General features: G+C 40.2%; 1 protein-coding gene across 1 annotated transcript in view; it reads left to right on the forward strand.

The window, feature by feature from the left end:
* Window positions 1–16138, forward strand: part of SH3GL2 (SH3 domain containing GRB2 like 2, endophilin A1) — a 97376-nt gene that overhangs the window by 55940 nt on the left and 25298 nt on the right. The gene's annotated exons all lie outside the window — the stretch shown is intronic.

The raw sequence follows: 16138 nt of genomic DNA on the forward strand, positions 1-16138 counted from the left end.
CACCAGAGATGCAGTTGGTAAAATTTTCCAATACCTGGGATCACTGGCAGATAGTTCATCTGGTTTTGTACAGATATTTAAAGGGGAGAGACCTGTGGGAGGGAAGTGTCTGCACTACAGAGAAGCTGGCGTTTGAAGAAGGAAAGATGGGTAGGTAAGTGGCTGGGAAGAGCACTGGGTAACTGTGGACACTAAAAAAGCTGCAGGGGAAACTCAGGAAGAAGAATTGTGTTCAGCTGTCATTAGACCTTGGATTATTATTTTACCAGAAGTTAGTGGTTCAGGATAGTCAGACAAGGAAGCTGCCTATAGCTGAAAATTTTTAGGCCTGAAGTGGGCTGAATGTCAAATACTCTTGCATCTTTTACAGAGTCACCTTTTAAAAATACCCTGTGCCTCCTATTGGGAGTAAGAAGAGGTAGGGCAGCAATTACTTCCAACAGTGGTGAAGTTTGTGCACAAAAAAATGTATCAGGATCAATTTCGTAGCAGGGCTGGAACTGTTCCAAGATGCTTTGAAAGTTATCCACAGAGATTGAGCATTTTGTTTTTTCTTTCTCCCTGCATCCCATTGTTTTTGTTCACGGCATTGCATAAAGTCTCTCTTGTGACTCATGGCTCATCAGACATCTTCCTAAACACTAAAACAGTCGTGGCTGACCTGATAATAAATTGGACAAGCTAGTAACAAATGCTACTTGTGTGGGAAGTGAGAGAAAGATTGTTTGTATAAGGCTGAATTATGATATCTCAGGGAATGCTGCTCAAATTCAAACACTGGAGAAAGCTATATCAGGTTGAATATATGGCTAACAGAATACCTGGACCTTCTCTGCTCTTTAGATGCCATTGAGAGTACTGGCATTAAAACAGACCAAGTTGTGGTGTGTATAGTGGTTTTAAACCTCTCTGCAGCTATACTGGAAATATATTTCTTTCTGGGGGAGAAACTTTTATATAGACTAAAATTGAGCAATTGTAATAAAAAAGTGAAATAAGTTCTGAATGACGGCACATTTCTGAGTTGTTGCAGTAAACCTGTATCTATACTGATTTCTGTGCAGCAATGCTTATTAAATACGTTGTCCAATTCTCTATATGATGAATACTGTTTCCTCACTGTGCAATCCTTATTTAGGTCTAACACAAGAATGGGGTTCTTTTGTATGTGAAATTGGTGACAGATTTTAAAAATAAAGCATGTGTCCATTGCTTTGCTTGAGTAAATGTGTTTGCATGGCTTAGGACCTTTCTTGGCATGAATTCACCATTTCTTCAAATAGTGCTCTTTTAAGAAAAACAGCAAAAAGGTTCACTCTTCACTGACTTGAGCAGCCAGTTTTACCTCCCAGCATTTTCAAAAGGCATCACTATTGGAGAGTACAACTTTTAAAAAGTTGGGGGTTTTGTGTTTGTTTATTTTTTTCTTCAAGTGGATTGTAGCAATCTCAGATTATTATTTTTTTTTAAATGCACACTCACAGTTTATAAATCAGTACAAGATGACATATTGTGCTTCTGAAACTTTATGTTAACGTATGGTGCTTGCTGACTAACAGCCTTGAAGCTAGCAGATTTCTTTTTCTGCATGCATTTTGAGATGATGCTTTCATAGGTCTGCACTGCAGTTGTGGCCTAGTGTACTAGGTGTACTGCTGTCTGAAAAGCTTTCCTTCTCTAAATAATTAATTTGAGCCATGCTAATTTAGGGAACCTGTGCCACTGGCGTTGCTACTGAAATTGGCCTAATGCGGAAGTCAGCTTAGTGAGCCTGAAGACAAGAAATTAGGTCTGGTTTATGCATGCATTACGTGCATACCACAGCTGCTCACCTGCCAGGAAAGAAAATCTCAAATCAGTGAGACCTGCCAGTTTCATTGTAGCAGAGAGCAATTAAAAGTTAGCTTAGCAATAGCCTGCACACTGAAAATTGTATCCTTCATCTAACAACATTTTTTCAATAGAAAAATGGTAGTAAATGTATGCAGTCTAAAGAAATAGTATATGCACGTATAAATCAATGGAAAGTCCTGAGCAGTTTCTACAGCAATAAATAATACTTCTCCCTCACATTTTATAAAATATAATATGATTTGGTATGCTGCGTTTCTCTGCATAGTGTTCAGCCATATTCTACTGGGAACACAGTCTGAAGTTTAAATACAAATGTTTAGTATGCTTTTTGCAACAATCAGCATGCTTTTCATGAAGTACACAAAATCATCTGTGCTGATGGGCTTTCCCACAGATTACCACAAAATGCTGTTGCCTTTGCAGCTTGTAAGTTAATTGCATTGGTCAAAATTTTGTTTCCATAGGGCAGAGGTTTGATCTGATTACTTAATGGTATTGATTTAGGAATGCAGATGTATTCCTTACAAATTAAAAATGCAAGTTTGTAACTTGAGTTTTAGAGTATTTACATATTCTGCAAATTGATGTGAGCATTTGCGTGCTCTTTTTTTTTCCCCAGAAAATCAGCTATTCAGTCACGGCGTTTTCTAAACAAATAAATAGTTCTTGTAGTAATTTTGCAGTTATGATCATTTCAAATACAGATCTTTCTTTGCAATTTGCTTTCTCTACCAAGAGAGTCTTAAATTTCTCTGAGCTTTCTTTGCTGATGCATCCCATTCTTGGTTTAGACAGACATCATCTAATACATCCACTGTGGTAGGATGTACAAAATCAGGACTTTACCAGATCTACGTTATATATACTGATTGCAGTGTATATATATTCCACAGGCAGCCAGGTCCCTGATAAAGATGATGAAAAGTTGATGAGATTCCAGGGCCGACCCTTGAGGAAGTCCAGTTGCTACTATCCTATAGGTAGAGTATAAACCATTAGCCATGACCATTACCCATTGTGCTCAGGGGTGACTGCCCTGTAAGACCTGCCAGGCTTGCTGCACTCCTTTGCCATCCTTTACCACCCCCTGTGGGACCACATCTACCATGTCCTCGAACAAGCTGAGGTCAGTTACTCTCTACAGCACTGTGCTATGCTCTTGTTGATATGCCAGCCTTACCAGATGTGGTTGGATATCTTTGATGTGGGTCTGCATTATGTAGTACAGACATACACATGTGCCTCAGAATGACAGCCAAAACACGTTTGTCACTAATCACAACTTTGCAGCTTTGTCAACATCCTTAGTATGAGAGCGAGTTTTCTTGTGTCTGTTGGTCAAAGGTTTTCCATGAGGTAATTAGGCATGCAGAAATGAAGATAAAGCACGAGGGCAGGATCGTCTAGACACCAAGATTTCACTTGCTGACATGGACCTTAAAAGATTTTATACATACCACCTGGGGTAAAACGCAGCAATCCTGTGCACTGCAGTGGTGCATTTGTCTAAAGGCTCTATAAACCAGAAAAACCTGCCTGAATAACCTTTGCAATTTTCTCCACTGGAAAGGCCGACAGAAGTAATGGAGAATTATTATTCTGCTGTGAGTGAATGGCACTTAGTTTATCCTTTGTAAAGGCCCATCATTTCAAAGTAAAACCTTTTATAGATACAGCAGGCTACCATGAAGTAATTTAAACATCTTATTACAGAGCAGTTAAAATATGTAATTTATAACTTGTGGTTACATACAAAAGAAAGCGAGATTGTCTGTGTCTTAACTGTAACAAGCTGTAATGAATACCAGAATGCATTTGCCTGAGTAAGTAGTTAATCGTTTAACTTCTCAAAAGCTATAGGTGAATGGATTTTTAATGCGTAATTAAATTAGGAAATGCTGTATAATAAAGTTCATGGATCATGAAGAATTTTTCTTGATATTTTTGCTATGCAAACAAATTGCTTTTCTTTTGTGTATTTAGTTACTGCAGCTCTTTCTGGTACCTTTTGAAGTGAATGAAACTTCACTGATGCCATGGTAAGGCAAACAAGGCCTGGTTTTTTGTTTGTTTGGTTTTTATTTATGCTTATGGAGGGATTTACACATTCTGCACTTGTAATGTTAACTTTTACCCTTCTTACCTTACTATTTTAGCCTGCACATATTAATTGCTGACTTAGTTTGCAGTGTTGTCGATATCATGGTAGGAAAGGATCTTGCAAACCAACTTGTCATCAACCTCCAGAGGAAGGTGTCTTTCACAGAGTTTGTTAAAAAATCAACACGCCTAGAAACTCTGTAAGCTATAAATTAGTCAAATTAGAGCATGATTTTCTTGCCCTGTGTGGCATTTCAAGATCACAGAAAATTTCCTAACATGCATGATGCTGGAAACAGTTCTGCGGCAGCAGAGAATTTTTTGTGGATAAACCTGAGAGTAGCTACTTAAATATGTGCTGTTCTGTTCACACACATTTTTCTCATGAACTAGATTACCTTAATTTCTTCTTTTGGACTTCTTCCACTTTGTGTGAGTTCCTTCTTCCTGTCCCTCACTTCCAAATGTTAATTGAGCCAAGCATATTTTTTTTACTGAGGGACTAAGCTGTGGGGTGTCAGAGAACCACATTTTAGGGTCTTCAGTCTCACTCTTAAGTGAGCTTACAGGGTAACTTATTATGACCTGATTTGAAGAGAATTTCAGTCCTGTCATGGAGAAAACGTTTATCATGTCATAATGAAACTGGTAGAATCCTGTCAAAAAGAAGCCTTTTTGGCCAGTTGGCATTATCTGTCAAACTGTTTGAGAAATTTCTGAACATGTCTAAATTCACTTCACAGTAGTCCTGTACCGGTAGTTACTATTTCTGGTTATCATTCACATGCTCTAAACTATAAAAATCTTTCTGCAGTTATTAAGGGCATTGATCTTGTGGGTTCCCAACTGCCCTTACAAAGGGCATTGAATAATCAGAAGCTATTACGTAGAAGAGATTCCAGGGAAGAAAAAGACATCATCATGCGTATCGTTTGAATTGTTTAAACAGAGCTCATATTAGTCATCTCTTTGATTGTCTAACACAAGATGCCCAGTGTCATAATAGCTTCCCTTTTTACTGCTTTTGTCTGCAGTTTTCAGAAGGCTGTGTGTGATGAGGAATGCAAGAGGGCTTTAGTTTTCAGATGTGTCCTTGGGCAGTGTGATGCTGGAGAAGTTTCACTGCATTTTGCCTGACAAAATGAAGGTATACCTCTCCTCAACACTAGTGCCTAGGCAGTGTCAAGCCTATAGTCTTTATAGACTGAAGTAGCATAATGGTATATACTCTGCATAAAAATAGTCTCAGCTTTACCCAGGCAGACTTACAGCTCAAATATGTGAGAGAAAAATTGAGAAAAATGTAGCTACTATTCTTCAGGCAAAGAACAATGACACAGGAACATTAGCAACCTCATTTCAAGAAATGACTAGCTCTGTCAGCTTGTATACTTAGTGCATCTAGTCCCAGTCCTGCAGTCTCTTAGAGGTAAAATTTCTTTGGATTTCAAATAGGATTTTTTTTCCTGTGTCAAGACAGCAAAATTGGAAGATTGTTTTGTGTTGATTTATTTTTCCATCTTCAAATTTTGTGATGATTATAAAATTTATTGTTGGTAAGTTACTCAGGTCATAATGTCCTTACTTTAAACTGGCTGTTTTGGTGTTTCTTTTCACTGATACACATTATAAGAGAAGAAAGCACTCATTAGGTTTCTGAACTTTAAAAAATGCAGTCTGTATCTGTTATCTTGCCAGTTGCCAGTAGATGCTAAAAATGTATTTCCTGTCAGGCTCAGCAGTTGCAGTGGTGACTTTTGAAAGGCTTAGAGAGCTGGGGTTGTTCAGCCTGGAGAAGACACTGGGGAGACCTTAGAACAGCTTTCAGTACTTAAACGGGTCCTACAGGAAAGCAGGAGAGCAACTTTTCACAATGGTTTTAAACTGACAGAGGCAAGATTTAGATTAGACATTAGGAAGAAATTCTTCACTGAGATTGGTAAGACACTGGGACAGGTTGCCCAGAGAAGCTGTGGATGCCCCATTCCTGGCAGTGTTCAAGGCCAGGTTGGATGGTGCTTTGAGCAGTCTGGTCTAGCAGAAGGTGTCCCTGCGCCCTGCCAGGGAAGTTGGAACTAGATGAGCTTTAATGTCCCTTCCAACCCAAACCATTCTGTGATTTGCAGTTCTAACTATTCATTTTGCTCTATTTGACAGAAACAACTTCATGTGTTAAGGGAAAAGTGAACTGGAAGAACCCAGCTTTGCAAGAGAACATTATACAGAAAAGAAGAATTAGAAGCTTAATCAGTTGCTCCTTCAGATCAGTACACTGTTTGTCATAAGAGCAGTTACATGCTTTTTTGCATTAAGCACAGTAATTCTTCGATCTTCTCAGTAATTCAGAGTAGCATTATTCCACAGAGTGTCTGTGCTGTGGTAAGATAAGCTTTAGCATGAAATGGAAACTGTAGAGCAGCAAAGCCTTCTCATGGTCCCACTTTTTTGCTGAATAAAATAGGTCATAAGTCACAAGAGTGGAGTGCACTGCCAGGTTATCTCAGCAAAGAACTCCAGTTGTACTGATACTGAAACCATAAAAATACAAAGTCAGGGTGGCTCCTGGCAGAATTGATTCATGGACAGATTCTAGTGTGTTGTGCACTGATCGGAAATGATAGCCATGGTTGGGTGGCCACCACGTCACGAGAGCTGATAGCAATTTTTCGGACAGTTTCACTGCTAGATAGTGCTTCATGTTAGATAGTGCTTCATGTTTTTGGTGAAGAGCAGGAGATGGTGCATAGCTGGGGGTAGCTTTTCTTCTCTTAGAAAGACGACTTTGGCCTGTGAATTTTTGGCATCTTTAAAAGGACATGCTGTTAGTCTTTATTTTCCTAGTCCCCCCCCCCCCCAGATTCTGTCCCCTTTCAGAAGCACAGTGGCAGTACCAGTTGTCTTACTGAATATTTCTGTGGTGCTGTGGTGTTCTCCAGGCTGCTGTTTCCACACCAATGCTAAGCCCATGGCTTTTTTTCCCATGTGGCTCTTTTGAAAGTCCAAATACAGGATTCAGTGGGTCATGGCCCACCTTGTCTTGTCCCCCATACTGGTAATGGAGAACCTGAGACTTCCCTGAGGGTAAGAAGTGGGTAAAAAGTCTTTCTTGAGAACACCACTAATATGTGTACCCATACAATTTTTTTTGATCTGCTGTGATTTGTCAGATTGTGTGTACCAAGCTTATTTTCACAGTGTCACTTGTGTGTGGTGTTCTTCTGGCTTTTGAAAAGTGCTGCTAAATTTGTATGTCAAAAATCTTTCCATAGCTCTTGTTTAGTGTTTGTTCATGCTTATGTTGGCATAGGGTAGCTGGCATATGAGATTACTGGATCATAATCAGAAGGAAAACCGTGACTGATTTGTAGATCACATCATAGCTCATGCATACTTTAAGGAGAGATGTAAAACCAGTTTATTATTCTGGGTATTATAATTTCACACAGTAGCTAAGGAACTGGGACATTGAGAAAATGTTATTCACAGGTTCATGGTTATTCACAACATGTCTTATCTGTTGTCCACCATTTTAAAGAATTTCAAAGTAAGTGACATATTTGGTATAACTGAAGTATGAAAAATGAGATATTGCAAAAACTTGTATGACTTCTTCTCTGTCTCCATATTCCCTTCTTCAGTTCTAGATACTTTTCAACCAGTAAAATCCTCAGTTTTGCATTGCTAATGGTGAAGGAAAGAAATATTAGCACTTGCATGTCTTCATTTAAATATGCGTATTATATTTATTTATGGGGTTTTATCATTTAAAAAACCCAACCAACCAAACTTCACCTGTACTCAAATGTATTGTAATGCCTGTGTTAGGATGTGACTACATGATGTGCACCTATGCTGCAAATTTCACACCAAATTAACGTTGGCAATATAGAAGCTCAAGACACAAATAGTTTTTATTCTTAAGCAGAAGAAACGCATTTTCTTTGGATACTGTAATGCCATTATCCTGTAAAGCTAACTATTAAGAATGATTCCCCTAGGAAACCAGTGGCATACTGTCATGGTGATAGTATTGGATTTTGTGTAATTTCCAGTCTTCCACATTTGCACTTAATTTAGAGGATCAAAATGCCTTCATTTGAATATTTAAGATGTTCATAGTTAAAGTGTTGCTATATTTTTACTCATTCCTTCTTTCTCACCTTCCATGTGCAAAAGTAGGTGTAATTCAGCATGCCTTTATGCTGCTGCTTTTTTAAATTCCAGCAGCCGTCTTCAAGTCTTAAGTTATCCTTACCTTATTTAATCTAGCAAAACAGAAATGTTAAACTGTTTGAATTCCACCTTGCCGATCCACGGAGAGACCAGGTGCAGGCAGGTCACCAGGCTTTGCAGAGTGAAAACCATTTCTGAACAGGGTTGGAAACAGCATTGTTCCAATTGTCAGCGGCATACTCCCAGTATTGGAAGGCCTGCTGGAGCCAGGGTATTTCTAGCCTTAAAGGAGGAGTTTTTTCAGAAGACTCCCTAGCGTAGGCAAAGCTTTTATGTATTCTTATTAATCAATTACAGTGGTGCTTAGAGCAAAGATACTTAATGGCTTTAACTGTGGACTACTGCACTTACAGTTGTTAAGTACGATTGTTAGTATCAAACGGCAGCTGATAATAATGAAATGCAAAACCACTACAAGGTTGACATATCATTAAAAGTTTCTCTTTCAAAATGTCTGGCATTACTGTTCTGTTTTGGGCTGGTATTCCTGAAATCTGGTCTCCTTGGGACACTCTCCAGCACCTCAATGTCTTTCTTGTAGTGAGGGGCCCAGAACTGAACACCGGATTCGAGGTGCAGCCTCACCAATGCCCAGTACAGTGAACAGACGTTCACTGCCGTGGCCCTGCTGGCCACTCTGTTGCTGATACAGGCCGCTCTGATGCTGATGGCCTCTTTGGATCAATACTGCTATCCAGCTTGGTATCATCTGCAAACTTCCTGAGGGTGCAGTTGATCCCCTCATCCTGATCATTGATACGAACAGAACTGGGCCCAATTCTGAGCCCTAGAGAGCACCACTTGAGACCTTGCTACCTGAATTTAATTCCATTCATCAATACTGTCTGGGTCTCTGCTTTCTAGCCAGTGTTTTACCCATCAAAGAGTATACCCATCCAAGCCATGAGCAGCCTATTTCTCTAGGAGAATGCTGTGGAAAGCGGTGTCAGGGGTTTTACTGAAGTCCAGGTAAACAACATCCAAAGCCTTCCCTCGTCCTCTGAGCAGGTCAGGTGTTTAAAACCTCATCATTTCTGCTGCTTTAGCTGATCCTGTCTCAGTAAAGGCAGTGGTAATTTTTCTGCTGATTTCTGTGGTAAAAGGTCAGCTCTGGAAGCACTCGCATGGTTGCCAAGAAGCAAGTTTTGCTGCTGTTCTACCAAGAAGATTATTGGTACTTTGCAAACATTCTTAACTCCAAGGCATGGTGGCTCCTGGGATCCCAGCTGATTAATCCACCCTTCTGCTGATGTGGTGTAGGGAAAATGCATATATGCTGAAATCTGATCACAAGTGATTAAATGACTTGGCATAGGTCATGCTCAGTCACTGAGGCACCCCACTGGAAAAAAGCTGTAAAGCTATTGGTGTAACAGAGACCCATCCGTAGATGAGCAGAAGTGGTGTCTGAAGCTGTCTGTATGGGTATGATATCACTTGTAATATGGGGTTTCCTCATTTGGTGGCTTTCTACCAGGCTCTGAGGATACATGAGTTTACAGTATCTTTAAAACTATGACATGTAGTGCACCATCATAAGCAGGTAACAGTGAAAAATCTGTGCTGCTCAGAGTCTCCGTAACCTGAAGATGGTATTGAGATGAGTTCCAGGGGCTTCTGACTGCCACTGAATTTTTTGTGCAGGCTTGTCTGGGATCTTCTGTAGATTGGAAGGTGCCCTAAGACAGGTCAAGACTAGCAAAGCGTATTTACACACTTCAAGCCGATCTCCACTGTGTATAATTAATTTCTGCTTGTATGTCACTTTTGGTTAATAATTCAAACACAGTATTTTAAAGCGAGAAACAGCCGTGTTAAATATTTAAGATTTCTGGAGAATTACTTTTTACATTGATTAAGAATACTTCCAAGGCAGTGCAATAGTTTATTCTCATATGATGTTAAAATTACAGGGGGTATAACCTGGCAAAAACCAGCTGAATTTGCATTCTAATAGGAACATTCCTCTTGTCTGTGAAATTTCAGGTATGTATGTATTCTGAAGCGCAGAGCTTCGGCTGCTGTAAAAGACTAGAAGACTGATTGTAAAAGACCTTAAAAGACTGTAAATATCTTGAGATGGTCAAAGGTGTAAATATTGACAATTTTTGAGCTGGTCACAGGTCCTTTTACCAAGCCAAACTTTTTTTTAAATTTCATCTGTATTCCACCATTCAAACCAATTGTGAGTTACCATTAGGAAAAAAAAAGAAATAAAAAAAGCTTATTTCATTGTTATTTCTCAAAAATCTCTGTATCCCTTCAGATAATGAGACACTGCTTTGTAAATTCAGTAAAAAAAAAATAGCAAAATATTTTAATTTCCCTTTGTCACAGGACCGTTCTTAAAGCATCAGTATCTTGAATTGCAGCTAGTACCACAGACACGTATTGTTAGCGCATCTAAAGCAGAGTTTGTTGTGTCGATCCATGATGTTTTATAATCAGTCTTGGCAGTGGTCATGAGATGCTTAGTGAGATCATTGCTACAGTACAGTTTGTTTCCGGGGGAGATATTATGGTCATTTTTCTCATTTCTCTGGTACCTCTAAGCATTTCTAAGTGGGAGAGAGCAGTGGGCTCAGCTCTGCTTTTTCTTGATGGAGGCATGTTTGTGTAACTGCCTGGACTTCAGGGACGCTGCTGGTGAATCGCAATAGTGTCTTTTAGGTCACAGCTGAGTCTGGGGTCTCTTTTTCATGCAGTCTTTGTTTCCTTACATTTAAAGTCTTTGTCACTGGTAGCGGATACACACAATGGTGAAAGGAGGAAAACTGTCGTCTGCAAATTAAAATATTAATCCACTAGGGCTGTGGCTGGAAGGGGTAGCTCCTTCTCCCCGCCAGGGACTCTGACAGGGTCCCCCTGCTGACCTTGCTGCAGATGGAGAAGCAAAGCTGCATCTGCCCCTGGCCATTGCGCTGTGCAGCGTGCTCATACACAGAACAGTGTCAGCCTAAGTGGTGACCTCTGTGCCATTTTCTTCTTTTATCTGAGTAGGTTTCATTCTGTCATAACTCATCCAGTCCCCTTTCTCTTCTCCTTTCTCATTTGCATACATCTCAGAAGTGAAAAAAGGCATTTCAGTCAATCAAAGGCATCACCTCAGAGATACCCAGAGCTTGTCTGAGTGCTACTGTTCTGCTGTAGTGCTCTCCTGCCCCTGGTAACAGTGCTTTGTAACATACTGCCTTTATACAGTAAGGCACAGGATGTGAGTTTAAGGAAAGGGCATTCAGCTTAGTTTATGTAGTGTTCATGTAAAAAAGTTAAAGCTTAAAGCAGACCTCAGCAATTTCTAAATTCTCTGCTATCAGACTGGAAGTAGTGGATAGCTTTGGGTTGCTCCGTATATAATTAATAAATTATCAACATTGCCAATAGCATAAGAAAATATACAGATAATTTGGACAGGCACTTTTTTGTGCTGTACAGACTGCAACATTTTAGGCATATGGCAATAGGCACGCCGGAAATAAAATGTACATCTGTACCAGCAACAGCATATAGACATGCTTTCCTTCACAGAATATCTTTAACAACCTGCCTTTGCCACACAGAAATTAATTCACTGTCAGATTCCAGTAAATGCACTTTCAAATTCAGAAGGGAAAAATTCACAATAATGCAGTTTCTACAGCTGTTAAACCAGTGAACAGTATTTAAGCCGTGTTTTGATTTCTTGGCCTCTAGCAGCTTCTGAATGTTCCTGGCATTCCCACATTTCCAGATGTTAAGGACTAGACTGCACCCAGCAAAAGGCATGTAGACTGGTATACGTTATGCAGAGTTATGCATTATGCCTTAAGTGGGATTTAATTGCTGCAAATTTCTTGTGCTGTTATTTTGCCATTTTGAGGGGTCTGAGTATGCCCTATTTATTTCTGCTGAACTTAAAATTTATTCCTGTACTGAGAAAATTAAATTACAATGCCCCCAAAGCTTTAATATTCCGTTAAAATGAGTAGTTGTTTTGCTTAACAAAGTCATGTGTAGTGGAGTCTGCTTTACCAAGCAACACTACCTCGTGTCACTGTTTGCATAGTACTGATCAGATATTTGGATTTGTGTTTTGTGAAGATCTTAGCAAGGTGTAAACTGTGCCCAAGTGCTCCTCACTTGCCATACCTGCATGTGAAATGCTCAAGCATTTTTCAGAACTGGCATTCAGTGCATGTAAGTTAGCTGGATCAGTAGCCAAGACTGAATGTTACTCTTCATGAGTAGTGAATATGAACTCTGCCTCCCAGCTGGCAGCTGAAACCAGTGCTGCAGGAAACAGGGTTTTGTGTTGAAATGGCACAGGTGAGCTCCAGGAGGCTGGTGGCATAGTTAAGAAACTATGGGGTGGTTTAAGCCACCTGTCACCTCTACCCAGATATGATCTGCTCTGTGGTAAGGCACGCTTCTATGTGCCAAGTGAAGCAGTAGGAAGGCAGAGATCATTGTTTCTGCTGAACTTAGGACCCATGTAGATGGGGCTAGCATGTGTTAATGTATGTAGTTGAGATAAAATGAGTCATACTGTACATGGGCTCCAGATTAGGATACTAGCTGGATGGATATATGCTGCTGTCTTTCCCTCTTTTTGCCTTTCAGATACACAGCTTACCTGCCTGAAAGTGCAGCATTTGAATTTAACACTTCAGTTCTATCTACCAGAGGAAGCATCTTCCCATTTAAGCTTAAAACAAATTGCTTTGGAGACAGAGAAGTATAAAGGTGTGAACGAATGCATAATTTCATGGTTTACGCTCTCCTTCTAAAATACAAAAAACATTATTTATTCATAGTAACGCAATGTGACAGCTCAAGAGCTGGCAACTGATAGCGTTCCAGAGGAGAAAGCTGGTGCTGAGCACCTCTAGATATCTGAGAATCCCCAAAATTCTTAGCCGTCTGGTATTAGTTTTTCTCCTCTCTGAGTTTCCTTATTGCCACCCAGCTGATTGAGCCACTTGCACTGAAGAGATACTCACGCAGCTACCAATTTTTTTGGCACTCAGTGAAACAAACAGAGCACAGATGTCCTCTTTCTCAGTGGCCCTGAAGCATAGGGCAGCATTCCCAGTACTGCTGTGTGGAGAGCCTTTAATAATTGTGGGTCTGAATCCAGATCCTTTTGCACAGGAGTGAAAACCTTGGGAGCATCTTATTGCCTACAGGTCCACTGAATGGAGTAGGTTATGCTACTGTTGTCATAAGACGAAGTACCATGTGGGAACAGACAATATACGGGAACAGATTCTCTGCTCTTTTTCTGTACTGAAAAAAAAAGCAGACATTGGCACATTCAGCTAACGCAGCCACCTTTTTAATGCCAGTTTCTTCCCTGTTTCTCATACTGGTAGCTTGCTGAGGACAGAGTGTTAAAAAAAGCACACAGTGTTCTGACAGTCCTCAGCTCCATCAGCTTTTGAGTTCTTGCCAGTTTCTATTTCCCAGCTCTTGAGGCCACTCAGAACTGCAAAGGTGCTGGGGTTGTGACCAGCTTCTGTCTGAACTTAAACTTTACAAAGAACAGCATCCCAAAGTGTATGCTTGGTAAAACGTGAAACTTCAGTAAATAAGTTTAAATGCATGAAACGGATTATCTTGGTTATTGTGGGTGCATTGCAGTGTCTCAGCTATCAGCACATCTCTGTTACTGGAACGCATGATACTGATTTAAATTTTTGTCTGCTCTAGAGTAATACTTACCTCATCTGTCATGGTGGGTGTCTCTGCAGTGCAGGGCACTACTACACCAGCACTTCATCAGCAGTTCTTCCCCTCCTCTCACCCTGCTTTATTTCACTTACCAATGGACAGCCTCCAATGTAATGCAGTGGCATTGCAGCAGAGACTCTGCAGTAACTCCTGTCAGTGCAGACGCTTGCAGCATACTTTCGTATCATGTGCTAGTGCTGAATTTGAATGACTCCCTGTGATGCTGGAACTGCAGGAATTCTGCAGTGTGGTCCTTGCTAGTAGTCAGAAAGCAAAATACTATATCAGACTGGTTGAAGAAAGGATTGATACAGACACCCTCCTCCCCTGCCTTCCCCCCCCCCCCCCCCCCCCGACAGCTTTAGCAGAAAATGAAGAACAAAAAACGAAAAGGCAAACTGGGGATTGGTTCTTAATGAGAGTAAGAATGCAGGATAAGTTCACAACACGTATTTATAACACTGCATCAGTGCTGGAGGTTGGGATACTGATCTCTTTTTATCCTTCTTGGGGATAAATAGTTCCACTTAGCTGTATTGTGTTACTGAAGATCCTGTCCCCTGAAGAGTTTCCTTCATGACTTGACAAGCTTTATCAATGGCTTTGTCTTTGGCATACAACGCAGTTCCTGTGTTGTATGTATGTTACATCTATAGCCAACTTCCCTGGCTTTCTGATGTGCCTTTAGGCTGTTTGTGCAGCTATTAACAGGGCTATGTGCCCTGCTACTAGCTGCTATGAGGACTAGCAAGACCAAGCTATTGTGTATATATATAAAGGGTAATTAGAAGATCCTTTGTGAAAGATTAAGGCAAGCCTTTTAGAGTCCAGTCATACCCTTCCCTTTTCTCTTGAGTTTCCAAAACTCAGTTCACTTCCTGATCTTTGAATAGTGTACTCTTTTTGTTGATATTCTGCATGCAACAGCAGAGTCAAGGGAACTTTTAAGGGAGAATAAACCTACCCAGCCTGTGGCTGGTGTTGTGGAACAAGCTAGCCAACAGGGATTTCTAGCAGGAAGAAAGTTGTATCAGTGCTCTCGGGGGAGGGAGTATATTATTTCCTGATTAAATATATCTGATGAGTGACAGAAGGGAAAAGGAAAAGATAATCTCAGGCTTGTCTGGCAGATGCTTACCTAAACCACATCACAAACATTTGTTAGATACACTCCTGATGGCAAGCAGTAGCAGGTGCAAATGAATGCTCACAATTTTCCCATGTGGTAGGCAAGTGTATTTCTTCATTCTGCCAAGGAGAAAGCAAAGCTTCCATGGCATAATCAAAGTCTCAGTGCAAACATGAGATAAACAGTGGAGTTCTCTGGAGATTCCTGGATCTCTCATTCTTTCCCTTTTGCATTTCACACTGTCTTCATGACCCCTTCATGACCTTGGTAGCTGTGTTCCTCAGTTGGAGTCGCTGTGCTCCTCAGTTCTGCAAGGGAAGGATCTTGTGCTGATGAGCTCCAGACTGCATTGTGGAGCAGTCATCCCGTTGAAGGAGAGAAATTTACTGGTGAAACGTAAATGAGCATTACTGTATCTTAAATGTATATTAAGCTTGGATCCTATTTTTGTTTTACTGCCTAAGTGACTTGTTCTACATTCTCATGTCATGTCCTGTTGACAGTCGTGATTTTGCGCAAGGTGCTTACAAATTAACAGAGAAATAGAATAAAATTCAAAGAATTTTAAATGCAAGAGACTGGGTGATAGCTTTCCTCTCTCGTGAAATCATTTGTGTTTAAACGTGGGGTTTTGCTCTAACAAATTAGTGCAATGTAAGTGTGAGGCTTAGCAGGCGTTCCTGGCTTCTGATGAGATTTCTCACATCTGTTGAGTTTCCTGTAGCTCTCCAATATAATGATACTGGATCATTTGGTAAATCAGCTGTTCCGTAAATGCTTCATCAAGCTTTCTCTACCTCACTGGAAATAACACGTCAATTTCCTTTCCAGTACAGGATAAGGTGTTGTGAACCAACACTTGATATTTTCTACAGCCTCTTTGTGGTTTTGAAGATAAGCTACCTCCAGACTAACCTGGAAAAGGTCCTTCTTTTATTTTATATTCTGGTGTTACTTGGAGGAGTCTAAAATACAGCTAATTTACATATGCTTTTGAGGTGGATTTTTCTTTTAGTCCTTATTCTGATTTATCTGAAATCAGAAAAACTTCTCTCTTGATGCTATGCTAAATACTTCCTTTGGCTCAAGGAAATATGCTTTACTATCTGCAGA

This window comes from Pezoporus flaviventris, unplaced genomic scaffold, assembly GCF_033815535.1.
Source record: "Pezoporus flaviventris isolate CSIRO_AGI_PZ_B2104156 unplaced genomic scaffold, CSIRO_AGI_Pfla_v1 ptg000212l, whole genome shotgun sequence".
Classification (NCBI taxonomy): Eukaryota; Metazoa; Chordata; class Aves; order Psittaciformes; family Psittacidae; genus Pezoporus; species Pezoporus flaviventris.